Raw genomic sequence first — 12986 nt, 5'->3', positions numbered from 1 at the left:
CACCCCTATTTTTCTTTTAATGGGTAATATATTACCTTTATGATTTAAACAAATCATGATTTTTAAAAGCAAGTTCTTTCTAGGGCAAGCAAGTAACTCTGGGTTAATGTTTAGCGAACTGTCATTAGACTGGACTTATTTATAATAACATTAAGTAACTGACAGACCTTGAACCTACCCTTGAAAAGTTTCCTTTTTCAATCAAAAAACAGACAGGAAAATCATGACTGTAGGCAAAAAATTCAGGTAACGTGAAAGAAGTTATTTTAGGGCAAGACTCTAGAAGTCTGTCTTATAGTTCAAAATGATGAGGCTTTCAAAACTGGTTTTTCCTCCCTCTCAATTCAACCAGTCTTTTCTGAGCATCGGCTATTTTCAGGCATAGTGCTAGGCACTAAGGGGAGAAAAGAGAATTAAGGTATAGTCCTTGCACTTAGAGTTTATTTCAATCCTTTCTTAAATTTCAATGAGTCTTTTGTTTTAAAATATGCCGGCCCCACCCCTGAAAATGGAGGAATAGATGAAATAAGATTGGCAAAATATTGAGATGTATTGAATTAGCTGATAGGTACCCAAGGGTTCATTTTGCTTTCCTCTCTACTTTTGTGTATGCTTGAACTTTTCTATAATAATGAAAGAAAAAATCTGGCAAGGAAGATAAGCTATAACTAAAGATAAATCAGCATTTATGCTAGGTATCATTTTTGGAGAATCTCTACACATACACATCTCTGTACCACAGAGGATGGAGGGAGAATACTAGGTGCAGTCCACAAATATTTACTAAACATTTATGCACCAGAAGAAAGGGTGTGGTCTTCATTTAGCTGCCAAGAGTGCCAAGTCAGAGTTCTAAACCCAGCTGTTTTCCAAACCCATCTGGTCGTCCTTTAAGCACAGAGCCTCTCAGGGCACGGCCCCAGGCACATGATCCTACTCCCATAGGCCTCTCTGGAGCAGCAGCAGGGGAAAGGCTGGTATTATGCTACTCGTTTTACTCTCGCAGAGTTCCTGAGAGCTGAGTGTCTGCACACATGTTGTCCTACCTTCTTTGGGCCTCTGGTATTCGTTCTTCTATTTATAGCTCCCTTACCTGGCTGCTAAGTGATCGCTGCCCAGACCCTGAAGAAGCAATGATTCCCTGGGTTGGGGGTAAGGATGGGATAGAAATGATGACAGCCACTTACAAGCACAAGCCATTTAAACTCAGAGCCTGAGCCCCTAATTGTAAGCTCCAAAATTGTAAGCATTTAAGCAAGAAAATGATGATGGCATTGCATGTTAACCCACAGAATACAATGAAGAGTCCACAGTGATACAAATGATCAAATAAACAAATGGGAGGAAAAAGGGCAGCTCTTTCTTATAGGAAACTCTCAATTAATAAGGAAGCAGGAGGTAGAAAAAAATCACTAGGCAAACACCACTGCAACAATTGTTGCAGACAAGATCCATCAATGAGAATTAAAATTAGTGGATGAAAAGTTGAGGATAAACAGAGTTTGCATAGTCTCAAGTATCTCCCCCAAGATAATTATTAGTTGCAAAGGGAAAGACAATAACTTCACAGCAGAGTAACATAGATTTCACCCTAAGTGATCAGGTTTAGTATCAGTGTTAAGACCTATCAACCTCATGAATCAGTGATATATTGAACTCCACAAAATAACCAGTACTCTCCAAAAGGGTCAAAATAATGAAGGACAAGGAAAAATTGAGAAACTATCTCAGATGGAAAAGACAAAGGAGAAATAACTAAATGCAATGTAGATCCTGGATAGACTATGGGAACAACAACAAAAAATTATTAGCAGGAAAATTGATGAAATCCAAATAAAATCTGTAGTCTAGTTAATAGTACTGATAATTGAACCATGGTTATGTAATGATCTAATATTAGGAGAGGTTGAGTGATTTCTCTGTACCATTTTTGCAACTCCTAAGTCTAAAATTAATTAAAAATTAAAAGTTAAAATTTTAAAAGTCAGAGACTGAGCAAAACCCAAGTCAATATACAGCAGTTAACTTAATTCTCAAAGAGAACCATTGTTTTTTGTATTCCTGGACCTCAAAATGACCTGACACATAGCAGGTGCTGAATTTGGTAAGTAATCAGTGACCTTCTAGAGTATACTAGTTGAAATACATAAGGACATACCATAATCCCAGGCTACTACTAAAAACAGATGAGAAGGCAGGAGGAGAAGGAAAAATAAAGATTAATAAAGAAGAGAAAAAATTAAGTGGGTCTCAAATTCCATTTGGGGAACGTTTTAAAAACTGAAAAAGGCTCACCCCCATGCTGGCTCCCCTCAGGTAACTAACACCAACACTCTTCTAAGAGTAATGAGCCCCATTTCTAATAAATGGCACTTCCTCTCGGTCATGCCCACCGCCTTCTGCTCCTCTAGTGCCTCTCTCACCTGATTCTGAAAGGAATTGCTGCTTAGACCATCCCTTCCATCCGGAATTCACAGAGCACACAGGAGCAGTGTCTCGCACTCTAGGCAAGAGCTTCCCGATGGTCCTGCAATAACTGTTTCACAGTAAGAGTCACCACAAAACAATCAGGAAACAAGCAGTAAATTTAACTAGCAAAGGACTGACGCTGTTTTATACAGTAAATGTTATACAGCATAACAGAGTCTGTAAGAATTTCTGATGGGGGCTTTGAATGGAGATTCATTGTGTATGTCTGTGTCAAGTTCAGGTATCCCAGAGAACCCTGCAGGGGGGTCAGTCAGAGTTCCCTTTCTGCAGTCATTAGGGGCACACCAATGAGAAGGTTTGAGAAGGCCTAAGGTAGTGGAAAAAACAAAGGCTCTGAAGTCACAAAGAGCTGAGTTCAAATCCTGTTACCAGATGCACGAATGGCTTTCGGCAAGTGACCTAAATTTCTGAGTCTGTTTTGCTATTTATTTAAAAAGCATGTTTCATACATGGTTCCAAGAATGCCTCTTACCAAATATGGCGGGGAATGTTAAAATTGAAGATTGCTGGGCCCTACTCCAGAGCTAATGGGTCAGAACAGCTGGGCCTGGGACTCAGGAAAATGATTTTTTTTTTAATTCAAAAATTGTTTTAATGTTTATTTTTGAGAGAGAAAGAGAGAGAGAGAGAGAGAGAGGGTGCATGCACAAGTTGGGGAGGGGCAGAGAGAGAGAGTGGGAGACACAGAACATGAAGCAGGCTCCAGGCTCTGAGCTGTCAGCACAGAGCCCAATGCTTGCCTTGAACCACGGACCACGAGATCATGACCTGAGCCAAAGTCAGCCGCTTAATTAACCGACTAAGCCACCCAGCCCCCCGGGAAAATGAATTTTTAACAAGTTCCCCAAGTGACTCTTCTACCCATTAAAATTTGAGAACCACTGAAATAAGAGAATGAACCTAGAAGGCAATAGATCCTTTACAAATGTTAATTTTCCTTCTAGTGAGGAAAAGTAGTGAGAAGATACGTGAAAATGAGATTTTAAAATGCATTTTAATAGCTTTTAACTCCATCACTTAATTTATTCTAAGGAAATAATCAGAAAGGCAGACCACAATATTCAAGCCAACATTATAAAAATAAAAATTGAAAAGAATCAGAATGTTAACGATATAGAGCTGATTTAATTAATTATGGTAACTCCATATGCCAGAACATATGCTTTTATAAAAAGGTGTTTAAAAAACTTAACTACATGCGAAGGTGCTCATGATAGCAAACTGGAAAAAAAAACCCAGAATATAAAAATGTACACAGAATTCCAGTTATTCTCTAAATGTATGGTGTGCATTTGTCTTTTACATATATATATATATATATATATATATATACATACACATACACATATATGTGTGTATGTGTGTGTGTGTTTGTGTCAGAAAGAATGACTGGTGGTTGTTTGTTAATTATAGGATTTGGGAAATTGTTTTTTCCCATATGTTCTAATTGTTCTAAAGTGGGGTTTTTGTGGGGCGCCTAGGTGGCTCAGTCGGCTAAGTGTCCAACTTGGGCTCAGGTCATGACTCACAGTTCAAACCCTGCATCAGGCTCTGTGCTGACAGCTTGGAGCCTGGAGCCTGTTTCAGATTCTCTGTCTCCCGTTCTCTTTCCCTTCCCCATTCATGCTCTCTCTCTCCAAAATAAATAAATAAATAAACAAACATCAAAAACTTAAAAAATAAATTAAGTGGGGTTTTTGTGATCAGAAACTTTTTTTTCTAATACAATGACTATATAGATTTCCTTCAAAATACATTAAAATTTATAGGTAACACAATAGATAGTTGTACAAGATACAAGACTGTAACCTTCAGCTCTGTAAGTTTGGCAGCATTCACATAACTTTTAAGGAAATCTGTTCTAAAGAGGCCCCAACAAGCCCAAATCTGAAAGAAAAAACTCAGAGGCTGTCAATAATTCTCAGTGCCACAAGAAAATCCTGTGATCTCTGTTTGAAATTCCTATCCCTAGGCTCTACTCCCAGAGATTTTTATTTCAAAGGTCTAAGTGAGGTCAGGGCATCCATATTCCATATTTTCAATAGGAACTTAGGTATGTTTGAGAAACCACTGTCCCTTGACGACTTAAAAAAGAGAACAAACCCGCCACTGACTTGCTTTTGATGTTTCCACTCTGAATAAAAGATCTTCAAAGAAATGATTAGTGCTCAAATCATTTGCATGCATCTCTGGAAAAAGCACCCATTATTATTAGCTCAGTTTAAAGTAGATACTAAACACTTATTTGATGTGGCACATAAAACACAATATCAGAGCTAGTTTTACTGCCCCCCCCCAAGATTATGTGGTCAAACAGGTCAATATTTCTAACAGATGTTTCTAATCTGATCAAGGCATAGATCTTCTCTCCCAATAATGCACAAAGACAGGAACCTGAACATTTTTGCAATTTCGTGGGGGTTAAAGGCCAACCAGAAAATAAAATTCCAAAAAGATAAACTATGGTCCAATCAAGCATTATCTCCTTGCCCTAGAGTCACATTCCAGAACTCCTGCCCAGCCCTCCGGCCTAGGATAGCCTTCTCCCCCTCTTTTTAAGCCCAGTCTCTTAGCCTGGACCCTGAATAATACTGATGCCTGGACTTTCTTGCATCCCTAACATGTTACCTCCCTTTAAATTAAAAAAATTTAGAAATTAAAACACACACACACACACACACACCTCCTGAACCCTCAAAGTACTATCTTCTTGCTCCTCCTTTTGATCACCAAAGGGCTGCAAAGCGCTTCCTGAGCCCTGGCCACCTCCACGTCCCCATCCCTCTCCCACTCTTGAACACTATGCAACCCAGCGCACACCCACTTTGTTTGTAACTGCTCTCCAAGGCTAGCAATCCAAAGGCCTTTTCTCAGTCCCAATCCTCCTAGACTTTTCTATTCTTTTCAAACTAGAGACAGCCTTTATCTTCTAATGGAAGCCGATCAACAGACACTGATCGACAGACGGGGGATGGCCTCAGAGCCCACTCCGTGCAGGCGTCTCTGAAGTACTTTAAAAGCCAGGTGACTCTCACAACTCTCCGGCGCCAGCAGGCCGCAGGCTGGGATCAGCTGATCGGTTTCCTAGGAGAAACCCTGGGAGAGAGGGCTCTAAGGAGGAAGGGGCTTTCTCATGTTGATGTGCCCGCGGGGAAAGAGGTGCTGGGGGACGACCCCAGATTCGTGAGACCACCCCTGAACCTCTCCCCACCTGGCAGCATCTGGCCCGGCTTCCCCGCCGGCAGCAGAGGGAGCGCCGCGGAGGTGCTCGCACCTGAGCCGGTGCCTCCCGCCAGGCTCGGCCTCCGCAGGCCCCCTGGCCGACCTCACCGCTCGGACTCGGGCAGGACCGCCCCACCGAGCCAGGCCGCGCCGCGCTGCGCTGCGTCCGCCCCACCGCGCGCCCAGACCCAAAGCGGTACCCACCCCGGTGCGCCCCACGGCGGTGTCCACCAGGAGCCCGCCGCCGCCCTCCGCACCGGACTGCGCGTCCCGGGCGCCTGCGGAGCCAAGGCCCCGCGCACTCACCGTAGACGCGGCCGCGGCCAGCACCGCCGGGAGAAGGGAGGAGGCATGAGGGCCCATGGGGACCGCCCCCGCCACCCCAGAGGAGGTTCCCGAGCGCAGGCTCCGCCCCCCGCGTCCGCCCCGAGAGTCCGGTCCTCCGGGCCTAGCGGGCTGGTCTGCCAGTTTCTCCGCTAGCGTGGCGCTCCACCCCAGGCCGGCCGGACCCCACCCGGGCAGTGGAAGAACGAGGAGGGAGAAAGAGGGGTGGACATCTTGTCTTTTGGAAGATCTAAAGCCTGGTGCCAGTAATACTGAGCTAGGTGCTGGGCGCTTCCCAGATTCACCCCGTAAATGCTCACAAAGCATTGGCTCGTTCCAAAAGGGGGTTAGTTCTGGTTTTACAGAACAGGAAACTGAGGCTTCGGAGGTTAGTAAACTTACCTTACATCACCTGACAGGTTTCAGCTTTCTCAACTACGTAATGTACCAATTCACCTGCCTTCCCATTTCCCAGGACGATTGAAAATATTCACTGAATAAATTATTCGAAATCCGAATATCTTCAAAGATACTATTACGGAAGGTCAAGACAGAATGATGTTTATACTAAAGATTTAAGTGAAAAATCATCCTGGGTTCTGCTTAGGCAGGCAGGATAGCAGGCCAGATTCTCCAGGACACCCACCACTGACAAGAAACTAAGAGATTCTCCAAGAATTACCCCAACCCAAAAGGAACAAACCGTGGGAAGAACCAGCACTGGGTCATTGACCTCTGAGCACCGGGCTTTGCTTGAGAGCACGTGGAGAGTTTCTGCTGACACTGTGATCTGGGACTGGAAGAAGGAGACCCAAACATGAGGCTTTAAAGAGTTACCAAGTTCCCTGTGTTCTAAGCAGAAGCAATAAAAAAAAACAAAAACAAAAAAACAAAAAAACGCACTCTGGAGGGCGCTTCTTTGATTCAGTCCCATAAGATTCATGCAAATGCAAGTTAATGACAAAATCCTGAAACACAGGAGGTCACACATAAGTGACAGTCAGCAGAACTGATACACAATAGATTAAGGGCTTCTCTAACACAGAATACAAACCTTTTGTTTGTTTGTTTTTTGTTGTTGTTGTTGTTTTTAATTTAAAGGAAAAGAAAAAAAAGAACATCCTTGGCGATTACTTACCAATTATGATGGAGATAGAGTGCCAGTACATTGGAGAAATCTGGCAGATACCACCCTAATCAAGTACTCAAAGTTAAGTTCACCAGTAGTACAAATTGGCATCACACATGAGGTGGTGTTCTAAGAACATGACATCACCTTTATTGTATTCCAAATACAGAACTGGAATTTAATCACAAGGAAACAGATAAGCCCAAATTATGGGACAGTCTACAAAACAACTGGTCTGTACACCTCAGATATTTCAATGTCATAAAGACAAAAAAAAAAAAAAAACTGTTTCAGGGGTGCCTGGGTAGCTCAGTCAGTTAAGCGTCTGACTTCGGCTCAGGTCATGATCTCACAGTTTGTGAGTTTGAACCCCACGTCGGGCTCTGTGCTGATAGCTCAGAGCCTGGAGCCTGCTTCAGATTCTGTGTCTTCCCCTCTGTCTCCTCCTCCCATTCTCACACTTTGTCTCTCTCTGTCTCTCAATAATAAGCGTTAAAAAAAAATTAAAAAAACAAAAACAAAACTGTTTCAGATTAAAGACTGTTCCTAGCCCAATGAGACTAAGGAGATTTGACATCTGAATTTCTGGATTGAAAAAAAGTTGCTGCAAAGTATATTATTGAGACAACTGGAAATGAATATGTACAATGTGATAGATTTAAAATAACCTGTAATTCTTTGACATTCCTCTGGCTGAGAAATGGGGACATATTTCTCCTTTTAAATCTGGCTGGCCTAACGGAATGGGAAAAGATATTTGCAAATGACATATCAGACAAAGGGCTAGTATCCAAAATCTATAAAGAGCTCACCAAACTCCACACCCGAAAAACAAATAACCCAGTGAAGAAATGGGCAGAAAACATGAATAGACACTTCTCTAAAGAAGACATCCGGATGGCCAACAGGCACGTGAAAAGATGCTCAACATCACTCCTCATCAGGGAAATACAAATCAAAACCACACTCAGGTATCACATATCACCTCATGCCAGTCAGAGTGGCCAAAATGAACAAATCAGGAGACTATAGATGCTGGAGAGGATGTGGAGAAACGGGAACCCTCTTGCACTGTTGGTGGGAATGCAAATTGGTGCAGCCACTCTGGAAAACAGTGTGGAGGTTCCTCAAAAAATTAAAAATAGACCTACCCTATGACCCAGCAATAGCACTGCTAGGAATTTACCCAAGGGATACAGGAGTACTGATGCATAGGGGCACTTGTACCCCAATGTTTATAGCAGCACTCTCAACAATAGCCATATTATGGTAAGAGCCTAAATGTCCATCAACTGATGAATGGATAAAGAAATTGTGGTTTGTATACACAATGGAGTACTACGTGGCAATGAGAAAGAATGAAATATGGCCCTTTGTAGCAACATGGATGGAACTGCAGAGTGAAATGAGTGAAATGAGCCATACAGAGAAAGACAGATACCATATGTTTTCACTCTTATGTGGATCCTGAGAAACTTAACAGAAGACCATGGGGGAGAGGAAGGAAAAAAAAAAAAAAAGAGGTTAGAGTGGGAGAAAGACAAAGCATAAGAGACTCTTAAAAACTGAGAACAGGGGCGCCTGGGTGGCGCAGTCGGTTAAGCGTCCGACTTCAGCCAGGTCAGGATCTCGAGGTCTGTGAGTTCAAGCCCCGCGTCGGGCTCTGGGCTGATGGCTCGGAGCCTGGAGCCTGTTTCCGATTCTGTGTCTCCCTCTCTCCCTGCCCCTCCCCCGTTCATGCTCTGTCTCTCTCTGTCCCAAAAATAAATAAAAAACGTTGAAAAAAAAATTAAAAAAAAAAAACTGAGAACAAACTGAGGGTTGATGGGGGGTGGGAGGGAGAGGAGGGTGGCTGATGGGTATTGAGGAGGGCACTTTTGGGATGAGCACTGGGTGTTGTATGGAAACCAATTTGACAATAAACTTCATATATTGAAATCAATCAATCAATCAATCTGGGCTGGCCTGTCACTGCTTTTACAAATGGAATAGAGTGAAAGTCAAGGGATGCCAATACTGAACCCAACCTTTATTTTATTTTATTTTTTTCTGAGCTCAATATTTAAAAGGCAATTTCTGCTTCTTCCACTTATACTCTTTCCTGAATTTGATCATTGTATTGTTGTTATATAGGAAAGTGATTTTATTCTTAAGATTTATTTAATGATTAACTATCACGATGTCTGCAATTTCTCTCCCATAGTTCAATTAAAGTGTGTGTGTGAGAGAGAGTGAGAAAGCAAGCGTGTACAAATGTGGCAAAATGTTAACAACTGATGAATCTAGATGAAGTGCATACAGGTGTTCCCTGAATAATTTTTACAACTTTTCTAAGCCTTCATATTTTCCCCCAAAAAAGTTAAAAGAGAAAGGATTAAATCTCAAAGAGAGGGAAAGAAGCAATGACTAGACTTCTCTTTTTGGCCAAGATGAACACACAAGGACCATCCCACCCAAAGTATCTAAAACAAACAAACAAAAAAAACCAGACACAATATCTAAAACAACAGTTTTTAAGGTACTCTATATGAAGCAACGGAGGACAGTGATCTCTGAGAGACAGGAAACTGACAAGGTGAGTCCTACAACTGCCCCAGCTTGCTACTTTGAGAGTTTCCAAGCATGGCAGAAGGAAGAGAAAGTTGAGACAGAGTCTGGCAGACTCCCTGAGTTCAGAAAACAGACCCTAGAGTCCAGGGAGACTGAAGCAGCTAGAGTTCACAGGACAGAATAACAGAAAAAAGACAGCTTCACAGAAACAGAATACTGGACAGATCTGCAGAGAGTCCTCCCTCAACTATTTCTGATCAGTGTATGCATCTAAGGAAATGGTCCTAGGCCAGAGAAAGAACCACCTGTAAAGATTAGAGGGAAGCATTCTTGTCATTCACATTGGGCTAGGAACAGCGCCTATTTCAATCAGGCTGGAAAAACTCAAAATTTACAAGGCACTGGGTAGAGTATTCAGGAAGGTCTTGCCTCAGTAGTGGAGAAGCAGCCCTACAATGAGCACCGCTCCAGACCTACCTGGCATCCAAACAAAGATTACCAGCTATACAAAGAGTCAAGAAAATACAACTGATAGGGGGAAAAAGAATTAGTGAAAAGCAATCCAGAACTGACACAGATGTTAGCATTTACAGAAAAGAACACTAAGACAGTTATTATAACTGTATTGTATATATTCAAAAAAGTAGAGTCACAGAAAATATTAAGGAAGACCCAAATGAAATGAATATGAAAAATGAAAAATAAAATGCATGACAATATCAAATAGGCCAGGAGGGGATAAATGAAAGAATATATTGTAAGGTTCTTATATTACGTGTGAAGAGGCATAATATCACTTTAAGGCAGACTATGATAGATAAATATATATTATAAACCCTTAAGCAATCACTAACATATCAAAATAAAGAATTATAATTAATAAAGCAACTAAGGAGATAAAATCATATCAAAAAGAAACTTGATTAGTCCAAACGAAGGTAGAAAACTAGGAATGGGGCAACAAATAACAGGTGGGACAAATAGAAAACAAACAGCAAAAGGAGATACTCAAATCTAACCACATTAATAATCAAATTAAATATAAATGGTGTAAATAGCCTGATTACAAGGCATAGCTTATCAGGTTGAATAAAAAAGCAACACCCAACTATATGCTGCCTACAAAAAGTGCACTTTAAATATGAAGATGATGTAACAAATAGGTTAAAAGTGAAAGGATGGAAAGAGAGAAACCACGCTAACACTAGCCGAAAGAAAATGAGATCAACTACTTTAAAATCAAACAAAATACATTTCAGACCAAAGAATATTTCCAGGGATAAAGAAGGTCATTTTATCATTATAAGGATAAAGGATCAATTCATCAAGAGAAAATAACAATCTTAAACATTTATGAACCTAATAACAGTACCTCAAAATACATGAAGTTAAAACTGATAGAACTGCACAAAGAAATAGATGACTCCATAATTATAGCCAGAGATTTAACACTACTCAATAATTGCTAGACCACATATGCAGAAAATCAGTATGGATATAGAAAATTTTAAAAACTAATCACTTGACCTGATTGACTTTTGTAAAACACCTAACAATAGCAGAATACACATTCTTCTCAAGTGCACAAAGAACTATTCTGGGTCACAAGACTCAATAAAACACAATAGGATTCAAGTCATACAACCTATGTTCTCTGACCACAGAAAAATTAAATTAGAAATCAATAACTAAAAGATCCTTGGAAAATGCCCCAGTATTTGGAAACCAAACAATACCTTTCTTTATAACTGGGAGATTAAAGAAAAAATCAAAAGAGGAATTTTAAAAGTATTTGCAACTGAATGAAAATGAAAACAACATATCAGGATTTGTAGATGTGATTAACGCATTACTTAAGGGAAAACCTACAATACTAAATGTCTATATTAAGAAAAAGAAAGCTTTCTTATTTTTGGGACAGAGAGAGACAGAGCATGAACGGGGGAGGGGCAGAGAGAGAGGGAGACACAGAATCGGAAACAGGCTCCAGGCTCCGAGCCATCAGCCCAGAGCCTGACGCGGGGCTCGAACTCACGGACCGCGAGATCGTGACCTGGCTGACGTCGGACGCTTAACCGACTGCGCCACCCAGGCGCCCCAAGAAAAAGAAAGCTTTCAAATCAATGATCTCAGCTTCTACCTTACAAAACTAGAAAAGAAAGAGCAAATCAGACATAAAGCAGAAAAAAGGAATAATAAAGACCAAGGCAGAATCCAATGAAATAGAAAAGAAGAAAACAATAGAATCAAATAAAGCAAAGGCTGGTTCTTTCAGAAAAATCAGTAAAGGGGCACCTGGGTGGCTCAGTCGGTTAAGCATCCGACTTCAGCTCAGGTCACGATCTCACGGTCTGTGAGTCCGTGAGTTCAAGCCCCGTGTCAGGCTCTGGGCTGATGGCTCAGAGCCTGGAGCCTGCTTCTGATTCTGTGTCTCCCTCTCTCTCTGCCCCTCCCCTGTTCATGCTCTATCTCTCTCTGTCTCAAAAATAAATAAACATTTAAAAAAAAATTAAAAAAAAAAAGAAAAATCAGTAAAATGGATTAAGCTGTAGCCAGACTAATCAGGAAAAAAAGTAAAAAGATAAATTATCAATAACAGGAATACAGAGTTGATATCACCACATATTCTATAGGTATTAAGAATAAAGGGGCGCCTGGGTGGCGCAGTCGGTTAAGCATCCGACTTCAGCCAGGTCACGATCTCGCGGTCCGTGAGTTCGAGCCCCGCGTCAGGCTCTGGGCTGATGGCTCGGAGCCTGGAGCCTGTTTCCGATTCTGTGTCTCCCTCTCTCTCTGCCGCTCCCCCGTTCATGCTCTGTCTCTCTCTGTCCCAAAAATAAATAAAAAACGTTGAAAAAAATTTTTTTTAAAAAAAAAAAGAATAAAAATAGATCCTTTTGTAAGTCGTAAGTGTGATAATTGATGTTCATGCTGTTTTGTGACATGTGCCTCCTTCAAACCTTGTAACAACTGCAGTGTATTGTCCATCTCATGTGAAAAAAACAAACAAACAAGAAAAAGGGGGTAAAAATAGATTATTATGACTAGTAATAACTTTATGCCAATAAATTTCACAACCTAGATAAAATGGAAAAACTCCTTGAAAGACATAACTTACCATAGCTCACACAAAAATAAATAGATAACTTAAAAAGCCCTATATCTGTTAAAGAAATTGAACTTGTACTTAAAAGCCTTTCCACATGGAAAATTTCAGGCCCACATAGCTAGAAGTAATAATATTAGCTCTATAGAAATTATAGAGGGGCAC

The 12986-nt window shown here is 41.1% G+C and overlaps 1 protein-coding gene and 1 non-coding gene across 8 annotated transcripts in view; one reads left to right on the top strand and one right to left on the bottom strand.

Annotated features, from left to right (window-relative positions):
- The window catches only part of B4GALT4 (beta-1,4-galactosyltransferase 4), a 28453-nt gene extending 22347 nt beyond the window's left edge, over nucleotides 1–6106 (bottom strand). For 3 of the 7 annotated variants that reach the window (XM_058731320.1, XM_058731322.1, XM_058731321.1), the window contains exon 1: nucleotides 6019–6105. The gene's annotated coding sequence lies outside the window, so the exon portion shown is untranslated. Of the gene's footprint in view, nucleotides 1–2423; nucleotides 2537–5701; nucleotides 5854–5916 lie in introns of those variants that run through there. The other 4 variants (XM_058731317.1, XM_058731316.1, XM_058731318.1 and 1 more) reach the window with 4 other exon arrangements.
- Nucleotides 6107–12606: 6500 nt separating this feature from the next.
- Nucleotides 12607–12709, top strand: LOC131513332 (small nucleolar RNA U13). The gene has a single exon (XR_009262548.1). It is a non-coding gene; the product is annotated as a small nucleolar RNA U13 (small nucleolar RNA).
- The last annotated feature ends 277 nt before the right edge of the window (nucleotides 12710–12986 follow it).

The sequence above is a fragment of the Neofelis nebulosa genome, chromosome 5 (genome assembly GCF_028018385.1).
Source record: "Neofelis nebulosa isolate mNeoNeb1 chromosome 5, mNeoNeb1.pri, whole genome shotgun sequence".
Classification (NCBI taxonomy): Eukaryota; Metazoa; Chordata; class Mammalia; order Carnivora; family Felidae; genus Neofelis; species Neofelis nebulosa.
Note: the sequence above shows the minus strand (reverse complement) of the source record. Positions and strands in the feature narration are given on the sequence as shown.